The 14,275-nt window shown below is 41.6% G+C and overlaps 1 protein-coding gene across 2 annotated transcripts in view; it reads left to right on the top strand.

Moving 5' to 3' along the window:
* RNF17 (ring finger protein 17) overlaps positions 1-11,923 on the top strand; it is a 3,936,714-nt gene extending 3,924,791 nt beyond the window's left edge. For both annotated transcript variants that reach the window (XM_044073290.1, XM_044073289.1), the window contains one exon: positions 11,594-11,923. The gene's annotated coding sequence lies outside the window, so the exon portion shown is untranslated. The remainder of the gene's footprint in view (positions 1-11,593) is intronic.
* Positions 11,924-14,275: the final 2,352 nt, after the last annotated feature.

The raw sequence follows: 14,275 nt of genomic DNA, 5'->3' as shown, positions 1-14,275 counted from the left end.
TAGGTGAAGTAGTACAGGATCCTACAGCTGCAGGGGCTCAAGAAAAAATTGCTTCGCAGCTAGGAACCCTTAATTCTATTGCTAACTTCTCCATGCGACTGATATCATATGCTGCTGATAGAGCGAGTAGGGCCGCAGGTACAGGTGTGGCTCTTAGACGCCAAGCCTGGATGCGGCTCTGTAATTTTGCAGATCCCTTTAAGGCGTTCTTCACAAACTCTCCCTTTGATGGGTCAGCTTTGTTTGGCCCTCAAGTGAAGGAAACGTTGACCAGGTGTGAGCAGGACGGCAAAACTCTTTCTGCCGTAGGAGTCCATTTTTCCACCCCTTCTAGACCTTACCCCAAAGGGCAGAAGGGTGGCAAAATGTGGTTCCGCAAATCCCAAGGAGTCACGCCGGATTCACGTGGTCAGTTTACCCCTAGAGGCAGAGGGGGTAACAACAACAGACGCCACTCTAGAGGTAGAGGTGGTCCACAAAACCAGGGAAGCAGAGAGCCTCTCTCTGACCAGCCCTTTCAGCATCCCTGAGATGTTGCCCGACTGTCCGTCCTTGGAGGCAGTCGGGGGAAGACTATCGCTGTACCCAGAAGCCTGGCGTTCCCTCACTCAAGACAGATGGGTACAGTCGATCATATCCGGGGGTTACAAAATTCCTTTCGAGGAAAGTCCTTTCTATCACTTAAATTCCCTTCCAGATGTACCACCCGGTCTAAGGGAAATTGCAGAGTTAGAAGTCTTAAAACTACTGCAAAAAAGAGCCATTCAGCCAGTTACATCAGATCATTCAGAGCCCGGAATCTACTCAAGGTTCTTTTTGGTCCCCAAAAAGATGGGAGACTGGAGACCAATATTGGATCTCAGCAGACTCAACAAGTCTGTGAGGAAGACAAGATTCGAATGGTCACTCTTCAATCAATTCTGCCCTTCTTACAGAAGGACAACTGGATGTGCTCAATAGATCTTCAGGATGCGTACTATCACATAAAATTCACAGACGCTCCAGGAGATTTCTCCGCTTTCGGCTGGGGTCCAGTCATTTCCAGTTCAGAGCCCTGCCCTTTGGTCTCACTACAGCCCCCAGAGTGTTCACCAAATGTACGGCAGTGGTCACGGCTCACCTGAGACGTCAAGGATTCCAGGTGTTTCCGTATCTCGACGACTGGCTCCTTTCAGCCACCACCAGGCATCAGCTTGTTCAAGCCAGGGATTACACGATAAATCTTTGTTCTCAATTGGGCATCTCGATCAACTCCGAAAAATCATCCTTATTGCCCTGCCAGTCTATTACTTTCATAGGCGCAAACTTAAACACTGTTCGGATGTCAGCTACCCTTACAGATCAAAGAATTTCAGACATTCAAAGTCAGGTCAGAATCATTCTAGCCAGCAAGAAGGTTCAGGCCAGAATGGTTTTAAAGGTGTTAGGCCTCATGGCTGCGGCCATTACTCTTCTTCCCCTGGCTCGCTTCTACATGCGCCTTCTTCAATGGATGTTGTTCACTCAGTGGTCTTACCAACAACTTCCAATGCGTCACCAAATACTGGTGACTCAGATTTGCAAGAATCATCTTGCTTGGTGGATCACTTCTCCCCAGATTCACCAAGGCAGACACTTTGTACCCCCATCCCCGGTAGCCACTGTCACCACGGATGCCTCCCTGATCGGGTGGGGGGGTCATTACCAGGGCAGGATGGTTCATGGGACGTGGCAACCTTTCGAATACCACCTGCACATAAATGTCCTAGAGATGAGAGCAGTGCTTTTAACGTTGCAAGCCCTCAACGACTTTCTTCCCGTAGGGACAATTGCAGTCCACACAGACAACATGTCTGTAGTTTGGTATATCAACAAACAGGGCGGAACCAAATCCTACCCCTTGTGTCGAGAAGCGCTCAGACTTTGGCAATGGGCGATCTCCTCTCATCGGTTTCTGGTAGCAATGCACATCCCTGGGAAAACCAACATTTTAGCGGACAGATTGAGCAGAGCTATTCTCATGCCTCACGAATGGTCTCTCAAGCAATCTATAGTGGAAGAGATTTTTCTGGAATGGGGTCGCCCATGTTGTGATCTTTTTGCTACTCCCCAAAACAGCAAATGCCCAGACTTCTTTTCTCTCTTCCCACTGCCAGGCCATCCCCCCAGAGAAGCTCTGACCCAGGATTGGCCCCAGGGACATCTTTATGCTTTTTTTCCTTTTCCTCTGATCCCTCCTTTTCCTCTGATCCCTCAAGTTATCCAGAAAGCAACCGTTTTGAGAGCCAAATTGATTCTCATTGCTCCTTATTGGCCTCGACAAATTTGGTTTCCGTTCCTCCATCGTCACCTGTTGGTGCAGCAGTGGCATCTGGACCCAGTGCCAGATCTTCTGATTCACCAATCCGGTCAGCTGCACCGGTCTATCCCTTCTCTCAACCTCACGGCATGGTTGCTCCACTTCCTTCCTTAGCCAGGCTTCCTATGATCTCTAACCCTGTTAGAGACATCCTAGTAGCTTCCTTGAAATCCTCTACCAGGAGGATTTATACAAGCAAATGGAAACATTTCTCTTATTGGGCTAAAGCCAAGAATATTGATCCCTTCACTGCTCCAGTTCAAGCAGTTTTGGATTTCTTAGCGGAGATTTTTCATGCGGGCTCCTTTTCTTCCACAGTTAGAGTTCAGTTGGCTGCTATCTCGAACTTTCATGTCGGGTTCGCAGATCACAACATTATGTCCCACAGGCTTTGTAGAGCCTTCTTGAAAGGAATTTTCCTCCTGAAGCCTCCAGTCAGGAGTCCTCCTCCTCAATGGGACTTAAATTTAGTGCTGACATCCTTGATTCTTCCCCCCTTCGAGCCAGCTGTTTCTTGTTCCCTGAAGTTTCTTTCATGGAAAACTTTATTCCTGGTAGCTATTACATCGGCTAGGAGGGTGTCTGAACTTCATGCTCTATCTGTTCGCCCCCCCTATTTGGTCTTCCACAAAGACAGAGTATCATTGAGAACTAATCCGACCTTTTTGCCTAAGGTCGCCTCAGACTAATTTGAATCAAGCCATTGATCTCCCTGTATTTTTTCCAAACTATTCAAACAGATCGGAACAAAAACTACATTATCTTGATGTCCACCGCCAACTCGGGTATTATTTGGACAGAACAAAACAATTCAGGAAATCCGATCAACTCTTTGTTTCCTATGCTAACAAGAAAGGCCTTCCTGTCTCAAAAGTGACCTTATCTAGATGGCTTTCTTCTGTCATCTCTGAAATTTATCGGCTCAGGGGAAAACAGCTGTGCTCAAAGCCTAAAGCGCATTCAACCAGAAGCTTAGCTACTTCTACAGCCTTTCAAGCTAGACTTCCTTTAGACACTATTTGTGCAGCAGCCACTTGGGCCACTCCTCATACTTTTGTTTCCCATTACAAATTGGATTTGGCCTCCAGGGACAGAGCCAGTTTTGGCTCTACAGTCCTCAAGAGTCTGTTCCATTGAGCCACCCAGGATAGAGGTGCTAGGGACGCGGTCCCATCAAGCAAGAATGAAGGCGAGATTGACAACTTAACATTGAGAAGTTATGTACCTACCATAACGTTCCATGTTAGTTGTCTTCTCTCGCCTTCTTTCTTGCAACCCTCCCTCCTTCCCCCAGGCCTGGACAGACCTTTCTCTACAAAGAATGATAGTTCTGAAGACCATACAGAGCTGTTCCTTCTACCATCCTACAGGTTTATTTCTCTTCTTCTTTCTTCCTTTTGGAAGTTATTATGCTAGGTGCTATTGCCCTTTTGTCATCAAACGAGATCTGGGTACTTACCGCCTTGCATCATGGAATATGGGGCTGCCTCGAGCTGGTAAAAGTGACTCTCGAGCTTAGCAAGTGCCGAGTCGGAGCCGAGGATCGGCTCCGAACCCATCAAGCAAGAAAGAAGGCGAGAGAAGACAACTAACATGGAACGTTATGGTAGGTACATAACTTCTCATTTTTTATCATGGATTATGTAATAAATATCCCTTTTTGTGGGGATGCAAATAACACTCTTGAAGTTAAAGACCTTAACTGGTAAATTTTATTGCAGGCTGATAAGGTACAAAGTTTAAATGAAAATAGTAATATAAAATGTTTATAGAAATCGCAACATTTATAAAACAAATCATATTGCATGAATAATGAAGTTTGCAGTTTGATATACTGATACATATATTTACGTTTATTTTTTACCTTTTTATCTATAGATTTAAAATAAACACTTGTGTTTTTTAAAAGTTAATTGGATTGTAAGTCACTTGATATTTTCTATTTAAGGATGGTATTTAAGTAATTGCTTTTTGGTTGATTTCAGCTCTGATGAAGTTCTAATAAACTATAGAATGAAAGCACTTAGCTAATAAATGGTAGTCTCTTTTGTTGTATATATGAAAAGTCAAGCAGTTTTTACCATTTGGTTGCAATTAAAGCAGACACTTGGACTCCCTTTTTAGTTTTATTTATCTGGTTTCAGCCTTTTTTTTTTTTTTTTTTTTTTTTTTTTGGTTTTGAGTGTAGTTTTCTACCAAAGCCAAATTTGAAATAAATTTGGCCTCCCAGGCCAAGGACAACCACAAGGCATTCTTTAGGTATGCCTGCAACCTCAAAGGCAATAGACAAGTGTGTGTAGAGCTCATTGTTAATGAAACCATGTCTCCCCGTCAACTTCCCCTTAGGAAATAGCATCAAATATAACTCCTCCTACTTTCACTAGGGAACAGGTCCTCAATGCTGTCTCTGAAGGCCAAGAACAGTGCATTGATGGAATCGGACAATATCCGAGGATGCCTATTAAATAGCATGAAACATGACCTACCTTGCCGTCTGGAATCACTGTTTAACTGTAGCCTTCAAACAGGTTTCATGCCTAACGAATGGAGAACAGCAACTGTCATCCCTCTGCACAGTCTACTGACCATAGAAACTGTACACCCATAAGTCTCACCAGTCTCATATGCTAAGCCTTGGAAAACATTATCATAAAAATGATCAGTAATGACATAAAAAAACCTACAGACACTGTACCAAACCCAGTTTGGTTTTGTCAAGGGCAGGTCATGTCTATTCAACCTGGTAGACTTCTTTGAGGATGTCAACAAAGCAGTGGATGAGGGCAGAATGATTTACATCTTGACCTGGCATAGGCATTTTTCACAGTACCCTGCTGTTGTATATAGTCAGCTGGCTCACGGATAGGACCAAAGAAGTTAGAATTGGGGAGTCCACCTGTACAAAAAGACCAGTCACAAAGGGAGTCCCTCGAGGATCGGTCCTGGGACTGCTCCTTTTGGCATTTACTTCTCTGAAGTCAAGGCCAATGTCAGGGACCTCTGGCTGTCCAAATTTGCAGAAAAGTGCAAACTAGGAGCAGTCATAGAATCCCCGACTGAATAATATTCTCCATAAAGGGCTGTTATGGGTAGGTAACTTGTGTTAGAGCCATGGACTAAAACTAAATGTCAAGAAATGCATAATAGTATCCTTCGGGAAATCATCTACCTGTGGTAACTGTCATATTAACAACAACACCCCTAGGAGTCTACCCATTAGTCAGGGACTTGGGAACACACGCAGACAGCAGTCTAACCTTTAACTATCACGTATTTATAATAGTTAGGAAATCATTCTGTGTTATGCAACTTATAAACAAATGTATGGCATCTAGGTCCAAAGAGGTTATTGTTCCACTGTATTCAGCATTCATCAGACCTGTCATTGAGTACAGTGTCCCCTTTATTATGTACCTAAACAGGCACATCCAACAATTAGAATGTCCACAGAGGATGTCCTTCCATAGCACTGTTGCAGTATTCTTTACATAAGGGATCTCCTAACAAGGATAGACGAACGTCTGGCCAGTATACCACTGCCTTTAGATTTTGTACATCACACTTGTGCTCCCCATGCAAAGCATAGGACATAAAGGTAGCATACATACCTCAGCACTTCTTTGCTGCCTGTCTGAATGCCATAATTGGCTGTTTGTCTGAACACAACTGTGCTGGTTACTGAGCTGTTTTTCAGAAAAGTGCCCATTGAGGTTTCTTTTTACCTCTTTCTATTTTTATTTTGGTGTGTTTACATGTCATCCAGAAAGGGGAAATGTCAGTGCAGTAGAGGCAGATTCCCCATAAAGATCATCATGAGCAGTGTCTCTTCTGTTTGGGTGCTTCTCAAGATCATATCCAGTGTTCTATTTGCCAAGCGTTTGTCCCCAAGAACTTATGTAGTTGTCTCTCCACCTTATCGATTTACCTAGAAAACCAATGTTTTAAATTGTTGGCGCAAGGTGCTATTATGGAGTCTTCCACATCCCAAAGGTCAGCCCACCTGCCAACAAAAAGGCCAAAAAAACTCAGGTCTGATTTAGCTGCTGTCTTGCCTCCCCTTGGCGTCTCTCTTGTGGCTGGTAAAAGCCAAGAGGATCATCCAGTTGTAGCTTTGGTTTCTTCTGTTGATCCTTCTGTGGTGTTTGTGTCTTCTGACAAACCTTCTAAACTTTCCTTCAGGTTAGTATAGTAGAGTCATGGAATGTCTAGGTAATATAGTCTGTACTGCTGCCACTCTGGCATTTAGGGCTATTAAATACCAGACTCACATGTCCAGGTATGTTTTACCCCTTCTTTCTCAAGTTTCTCGGGCAATGTCTAATCTTCCTGATTCAGAAGGGAAGTCTCTGCCCTTTCCGTATTGGGTTCTTCCTCTCAAGTAACTCGTCAGTCTATTAAGTGTAGCAATGATGCAGCTGATGCTTCTTCAATGGCTGCTGCATTTGGTTCTGTTGTGAGGCGTAACTCTTTGCTTCATCTTAAGCCTTTACCTTATGACATTAAAGCTAAATTGTTGGATGCCTGTCTTGATAATAAGAACCTTTTTGGCAATGCTGCTGCTGCTGAGCTTTTTAAGTCCCTCTAGGATAAAGGCAAAGCCTTGCAGGATTTGAAACATATTTTTGTTTCTCCTGTTCCTAAATTTCAGAAAAAATTATCCATCCAATTCTACCTTTGTTCACAGACAGTTTCGCCCTCCACCTAAGGGTAAAAAGGGTTCTAGGCATGCACCCCAGCTAAGTCTACTCAGACACCTACTTCTCAGAAGCCTCCATTTCAAGACAAACCAGGTTCTATCTGACCGTTTTCTTTCCCTTTCCCTATGCTAGGTTCCTTTATCCCTTCATCTTTCCTTGTCCCTTCTCAATTGGTTAAAGGCCATTATCAAGACTCTTGGGTTTTGTTCCTCATCCATCAAGGTGTGGAAATCTTTTCCTTGTTTTCTGGGCATCCCTTAACCTCTTGAGGAACAGCTTCCTTTATTTCCAGAACTGCTTAAGGCACTTCTGGCTCAGGGCACCATTCAGGTTGTGCCCTCCCCAGGAAGGTAAAGGTTTTTATTCCAGGATATTCCTGGTTCCCAGGAAGGAAGGCATCTGGAGACTCATTCTGGACTTTTCTCAGCTCAGTACCTTTCTAAAGGCCCCTTCCTTTTGGATGTTCTCCCTTCAAACCCTGTTCCCTCTTCTTCTTTCATAGGCCTTCTTGGTATCTCTGGACCTCAAAGATGCCTACCTGCACATTCCCATCCTCCCCTTTTCAGGAAGTTTTCATGTTTCTCTGCTTTGCCGTTTGGACTCTCTACCCCCTGCCCCGAGAGTATTCACAAAGTACCAAGTAAATCACAAACCAATTTATTATAACTTGGTTTGCCTCAGCCTAGCTTCTCTTTCGTTTTTTTCAGTATTCACAAAGTACCTTGCTCCTGCCATTGCCTTCTGCAGGATGAGCTGGGTTCGCATCTTTCCTTATCTAGACGACCTGCTTCTATGGGCTTCATCCCCTGAGGTTCTGCTTCACCACCTTCAATTTACTGTTTATCTGTTGTAAAGGCTTGGGTTTACCATAAACTTTAAGAAATCAGTCCTGGTTCCTACTCGGACTCATGGTATTCTTGATGGCAGGATGCAGACCATTTCCATGCTGGCATTCCTGACTCCACCCAAGGTCCTTTCTCAGATCACCTTTTTTCAATCTCTTCTTCCACTGGCTTCAGTCACAGCCAGGGATTTTTTCAGGGTTTTAAGATCCATGGCTTCCACCATTCCTGTGCTGCCTCTGGCCAGGCTCCATATGTGAATCTACAGTTGTTCGTCAGGTCGGTGTGGCTTCAATAGTGCCATGCACTGGATTTCCTAGTTTTCCTTCTTCTTGTCTCAAATCTTCACTAGCGGAGTCATCAGTTTTCTCAGGGCTTCCTTTCCAACCTCCAGTCCCATCTCAGGAACCCTTTTCAGGTGCCTCAGACAATAGGTGAGGAGCTTCCTTTGGTTCCCTCAAGGACCAAGATAAGAGCTCTGTTAGCTTTTCAAGCTTTTCATTCCTTTTTTTCTTTTATGGCCTCTCAAGGCTTTCACAGACAGTACCACAGTGATGCTGCATATAAACACATTGGAATTGCATAGGCAGCACAGATATTATTGAATAAGACTAAGGCCATTCACAAATCTGAGAAACTTGGTTTCCTTTCATCCCAGGTCTTTGGGTTTGGCAGTTTTTAAATAAACCATTTCTTCCTGGCTGTCTAAGGCCATTTCTTTTTGTTACTCCTTTCATGGTAAATGTCTTTATGCCTCTGTAAAGGCTCATCCTAACAGAGTTGTTCCTTTCTCTGGTACCTTTTTCAAAGGACTGGACATCAGTTCCATCCTTGAGACTGCTACTTGGACTTCTGGCCATACTTTCACTAAACACTGCAAGTTGGATGTTTTCAGAGTTAGAACTGGTTTTGCCAGAGGTATCCTGCATGGGTTTCTAGAGGACTCTTCTGTGCCTTCCTCCTCCCAGGTTTCCTACTGAGATGTTGTATACTCTGTTATATAAAGAATACTGCAACAGTGATATGGAAGGAGTAGTACAGTTGTGTAAAATCTTACCATAGCAGTAGATGTCCTTCTCTTCACTGTTGCAGTATTCACTCCCTCCCTCCTTCACCTTCTACTGTGCTGTATTTTTCTTGCCTTCCTGGCCAGGGTTTTTTTTCTTTTTTTTCCTTCTGGATGCAGATGTTCTTCCTGGCCCCTATGGATATTCTATTCCTCCTGAGGCTTTACAGTTCTGAGGTTTGTACATCCATATGTCACCTTTATGCCCTGTGCCTTGTGTGGGGAGCATAAGTGTGACATACAATGTCTATAAATTCCATAGGCTTTGGTATACTGGCTGGACATTGGGCAGGAGATCCCTTATGTAAATAATACTGCAGCACTGAAGAGAAGGGCATTTACTGTTATGGTAAGATTTTATACAACTGTACTTTTCTTACTAAAAGAATACAGGACGTAAGTAACATGCCCTATGCAGACTGCCTCAAAGCCCTATCCCTGTATTCTGTCTCCTTCAAGCTGTTCAGAGGAGATCTATGCCTGGCATACAAAGTATTATTGGATCCCACCCTAACGAACCTCCTGCATATCCCCAAAGCAAACAGCACCAGATTTACCCATTTTAAAGACCTACCTAACCCATTTCAAGTGTAACTTGGACAATTGGATGGGGACCAGGAAGTTCATCCCTGCTTTGGTATCTATATCTCTAATGGACACAGGCAGCCTGTAAATGACTCGTCTCCTAGGTCCCTACATATAAATATTTCATCTCCCAAGCCCCTGCTTACACTTGTAAAGGGTACCGGAACTTGTTACAGATTTGGGATGCATGGCTAGGCTTAAAAAGGCCCTAGTGGTTGTTAGCCTAGTGCACACCTATGAAACTATATATTTTCCTGGAAACAGGCAGTGGTTGAGACTGCCATTGTGGAGATTTGTAGGATTATGCTGGTTCACTTTCAAAATGCAAAGAAGATAAAGGGCAGACATCTATCATATCATCCTAGAGGTTATGAAGGTAAGGCCATCTCTTAGTCTTAGACGACATCATTGTCCGTCTGTGTTTCACCCTTACCCTGGAGTAGCAGGGACTTGGGTCTACTTCTATCTTGCAACTTACAAAATAATAAGGGTTAGTGGCTTTTAGTAAAATAGTGAAAAACAAGTCAGAAATCCAGTTTTAGATGACAAAAGTAGAATAGCTTTTGGTTAAGAATAATATGAGTGTCAACACCATTGCAGCTTCTCATATGTATAGTAAATTTTCTACATAACTTTAAACTTAACATTAGTCCTAACCAATGGGATCCAAATACTTATTTCAATGTGTTATTTTTTTTCAAACATGCAGATGCACTTAACTAATGCGTGAGTGAAAAAAATAGTCAGCCATTCTGAATCTACTGCTGATAAACTCAGAAACATGTACATGTAACTTCCGTCCCTAAATGCTCTTTTAAGTTGTAAATGTATTTCTGCCTTAATAGTGATGATTTTCTAATGCATTTTTGCCTTAGTAGTGATAATTTTCTAACACTTTGTATGCCTTAGCAGCAATGGTGAGCACTTGTTATTAACTAAATCCATCAAGATTCTGAGAACAGAATTTAACCTTGGGTCAGGAGTGAGACCACTCAGATTGCAACTGTCTTGGTTACATTAGAGAGAGAACATTCACTGTCACATCATATCATGACCCACTCAAAAAAATCTATTTTATCTACTTTTTCATCCAGACTGTTAGCTTTGGCTACTTGTTTTAAGTAGGAGTTGTCCCAGGGTTATCTGCTGTGCATAAACTATCCTAAACCTCACACTTTCACAAGTTATTGCAACCTGGTCATTTAAAGCAGAGACAGAGAGAAACATTCATGCTTGCAAGCTTTACTATCTTTCCTGTTGCTGATATTAAATAATTCAAGAAATGCAGTGATTGTAATTGCCGAAATTACCCTTAAGGAAAAAAGTTGGTTATTACACAGCTTCAGGTACGTGCATCTTTATGAACAGATGTTGTTTCTTCTCCATTTGCCCCCATGAGGAGTGTGAAGTGTAGTGGTAATGGGTCTGTCAGTTGCTAAAACCCCTAATACCTCCTCTTGTTTATCAGGAAAAAATTTGGGGAGTTGGACTTGCATACCAGATATTTTTTTTTTAATCAGGATTATTAGGGGAACTAGGAAGGTTCTTTCAAAGATTTGAAGATGGGGTAGGCTTTACTGTTAATTTTCTGTTTTTGGCTTTTGGTTTCCGTAGAGAGAGGAGTTTGTTTTTAATATGAACTTCACTGTAGCCATTTTATGTGCTGCTTTATTTTTTTCTAAAGCAGTGCATGAGTGGTATGCATAGTTGAAACATCACATTTGTTTTTTTACTTTTCTTGTAGTCGAACATTTGTAATTCAGGTGACATACGTATCAATAAACAGTGTTTTTAATATACCTGAAGATATGTAGACATCCATATTTATTCCTTGTAGCATGTGCCTTTCCAGAAATATCTAATTTTACAGGATCCTGTTGGCTTAACATTCCAAATTGTTAATGTGCTAAGTAATAATACTTCTGGTTTGTCTACTTTTTTTTTTCAGAAATTAAATAGTTAACATGATATTGTGATGTGGAAAGTAGTCTAGAAAACAGCTTTTATTGAGTGTAGTTTATTTTTTTTTACAGCTGTTAAGTGCATATTTTCTTTTCTTTTTCAGATGTGTGTGTGTTTCCAACAAATAGAAGCAAAGTAAGACTACAAAACTGTCTACAAGCAAATGCAGTTTTGTCCAGATGTGCTCATTTTCCTTTAAACTTTTTTTATTGAAAACACATTTTGAAATGTAGTTAGGCAATCATAATGGAAAAAGTTATGGTCTGATTGGTTATAAATGTTTTCGATGTTCTTGCTATATTAATATTTTTTTTCTGAAAGTTGAAAGTTCAAATCATGTTTATCTTGTTGACATGGTAAAGGTTGCAGTAGTTTATTTTTTTTTATAGTTGTATTGCAGACACTAGAAATAAAGATTACTTTGGCACATCTATATATAGCTTTCAGATTTATTTCTTAATTGCTTTTAATGGTTTTCCAGGGCCTTAGTAATTTGCTAAGAATACCTTTGTACTAGAACCTAACAAAAGTAGAACATCTAGAAAAGATAACAAAAAGAAATCCCCAGAGGCACCACCAGCTCTTTCTTAGTCATTCTTTCAGTGCTTGGACCATTGAGTGTAGCACTTATTGTGTTTTTTTTTCTGTCTCCTAATGTCAGTTTTCTGATGGAAGTTTTCCATTTAATCATATGGTATTTCCATTTACAGCAGTTATCCTTCATTGGTTTCCCTTGTTTCCAGTAGTATATGCACCCCTTCACAAGAACAGTGTCCATCTAAAATCAGTTTAAGACCTTTATCTGTGACACATCAGTCTGCATAGGACAGCATTTCCCCATGCCATGTTTTTCTTCTGCTGTATCAAAATGGGTAGCCAGTCATCACAATGTTCTTGTTAGATGTAGTTAATTCTGTTACTATTGTCTTCAAGATACATGTGCAGCTCTCTTTATAGTTGTTTTAGCCTACATTTATAACTTTTTAAAGGGAAAATACAATTTTCAATCCTAGAAATGTCTGTAAAACAAGTGCATATGGTAGATAAATAGCCCCAAAAGATTTAGTGTAAAGTCTGTATGTTTTATCTAAAGGCTGTGTATGACCTTGATAGTTGTGATTATTCCCAGCATCATTAATGTTGCTCTTAAATTAAGAAGGCTGAATGTTGGGGACTTATCTTTTAAAAGTGAAATTGAGAAAGAAGAGGGAAATGAGTTGGAGAAAAGAAAACAATATTAAAAAGGAAAAAGAAATCACATAGAAACAATGTCCGTTTTCATCTGTTTCAGTCAGTGAGTCTCTGATCGGTCTTGGCAGTTTTGAATGGGTGGTTCCAGGGCTCTGACTCCTCTCTTCCCTTCACTGAAATCCTCAGATTTCATTTCCCACCAGATTGAACGGTCATGGTTTTTCCAAGACTCTGATGATCTTCTTTTCCAGTTCAGTCTTTAGTAAACTTCTTAATTTTCTTTTAGAGTCAGTAGCGATGTCTGATAAAAGCTTTAAAAAAAGCTCCTTGTGGCTATAAAATCTCCCCATTTTCACTCTCATATCATGTATATTTATTGTCTGAAGGTGGCACACTTGGGCACTAACTCTAAAGCATTTGCTTCTTTTTGGACAAAAAGCCTTTTAGATTTACAAATACAAGTTAATATTAAAAATATTTACTTCCTCATCCGGGATTGGCTTTCCCATCTGCTTCTTCATCTTCAGTAGTTGACAAGATACCTTCCAAGGACAAGAAAAAGTCCCAAGGAAGCAGTCTTACAAATAGTCCTGTGACCTGATGGTTCTTCTGGACCTGGCAACAAAAATTTCGAAGCCATCAGATCCCAAGACAGGTTGGATCCCATAACCTTCCCAAACGTCACTTTTTATTCCAGACCCTATCAGTCTGAGGTTATATTCTCCACCATTACAGGAGAGAAGAACTTTGAGAGCACCCTTGGTAGCATGTTCAGTGAAATCCACCCGTTCATCAAGGAGCCTTACTAAGGCAGATGTTGATCAGATGATGCAGAGATTTCTTCATCAACAGATTCAGCTGAGGGTTATCTCAGTGTGATCTTCTCATGTTGACCTGAGAAAAAGTCCCAGAACCTCTCCTCTCAGTACCAGTGCATTAATCCACTCTTCAAATCTGCATTTCCTAGATCCAAAGATACCTAGAGCTTATACACCTGTGCCTATAGATCTTACCTCTTTGACTCCAACTTTACCCCACTTCCTGTCAGCTCTGACCTTACTGTATCAGTAAGAGAATCAGAGGCAATGTGTCAGAGTCTGATCCCCGTAGGAAGAGTGGATTGGCTTCAAAACTCTCAGCTGCATCTCTGTCTCTGAGAGCTTCAGCTCTCAATAACTCAGTTTTGATGATTGTTTCAGATTCAGGTTGACTGTGAATTCCTCTCGGCCTTGGCTCCTCAGAGTCTTCCTCTGCGATGAATTTGAACTCAGTGTTTGAAGCCGTCAAGAGGGTTCTCATATCTAGAGAAGGGATGTCTCCTTCATGTTCAGATCCAACCCGACGTCTTGCATATTCTGCATTGCCATTTGCTTTTTCTACCTTTCCTCACATTGAGCTCCTTTCTGATTCAGATCCAGCATCTGAAACTCCCCAACCTCGGGTTCATAGAAAGCAGATATGCAAAAGGGAACATAGATACATCTCATTTGTTGCCATTTTTTGAGTAAATCCGAATGCGCTTCCCCATAACTGGGCATGCATAATACACGCATCCCTCTTGGTATTACTTTATAATGCAGGCATGCCTCCAAAT

This window comes from Protopterus annectens, chromosome 5.part1 (assembly GCF_019279795.1).
Source record: "Protopterus annectens isolate FY-2018-M chromosome 5.part1, PAN1.0, whole genome shotgun sequence".
Taxonomy (NCBI): Eukaryota; Metazoa; Chordata; order Ceratodontiformes; family Protopteridae; genus Protopterus; species Protopterus annectens.
Note: the sequence above shows the minus strand (reverse complement) of the source record. Positions and strands in the feature narration are given on the sequence as shown.